The 808-nt window shown below is 42.5% G+C and overlaps 1 protein-coding gene across 1 annotated transcript in view; it reads left to right on the forward strand.

Moving 5' to 3' along the window:
- Positions 1–808, forward strand: part of UNC13C (unc-13 homolog C (C. elegans)) — a 131,170-nt gene that overhangs the window by 107,532 nt on the left and 22,830 nt on the right. The gene's annotated exons all lie outside the window — the stretch shown is intronic.

Genomic DNA, 808 nt, shown 5'->3' on the forward strand with positions numbered 1-808 from the left:
AAGTCTGAGTGGTTGTTTGGATGTCCTGAGGCATGGCTTGCTTCTGCCTTGATGAAGTGGTGTGCATTTGTGTCTGTATGTGTTCAGACTCTGAAACAAATAACAGTAACCTCGATGTAAAGAAAACTGAACATCGTCTGTGGGCATGAACATGTCACAGAGGTGAGGCTGATGACTTTTGTTCTGCTTTTTGGAGAGCAAAATTTCTGGTTTGTTCTTGCCTGATGCTATGTTAAACTTTTCTCCCTGACCATGATTGTTACTTCCTGAGACTGACAGTTTTTTCCAAGTGGCCACCTTCAACCAGGGATGTCGGCCTATGTTTAGCCTGCTTCCAATGGTCATTGTGAATGGCCTTCTTGGGTCATTTGCTTGCCTGTGGCTCTGCAAAAAAATGTCTACTGAGCCTTACTCTCAAAATCTTTCATTAGTCAGAGTGCACACTGCAGTCTGGAATGAGTATGGTGCTGTGCCAGGAGTGCCTATGGTATAAGAAGCAGCAAGTTACTTTTGCTTCAAATTAGAAAGAAATCTAAGAGAGATTAGTGCTGTAGTGGTGTTCATTAAGCAAAGCCTGTAGTTGCTTATTTAATCCATCGATGAACTGTCTGGGTGGACAGTGCTCACTCTCTCCTGTGTGCTTAGTTTGCTGTATTGTCTTGCTTTATTTTTGCTCCCAGGCCCTGGTTCTCGGATCATTGACAGTGCATGAATATTATTTCTTTCCAGGGCTTCTTTCTGAATGAACCAACTAGGTTTCTGCAAAAGAAAATCAGAATAATTCAATCTAGGATATGCTCCAGATAGC

This window comes from Acanthisitta chloris, unplaced genomic scaffold (assembly GCF_000695815.1).
Source record: "Acanthisitta chloris isolate BGI_N310 unplaced genomic scaffold, ASM69581v1 scaffold1307, whole genome shotgun sequence".
Classification (NCBI taxonomy): domain Eukaryota; kingdom Metazoa; phylum Chordata; class Aves; order Passeriformes; family Acanthisittidae; genus Acanthisitta; species Acanthisitta chloris.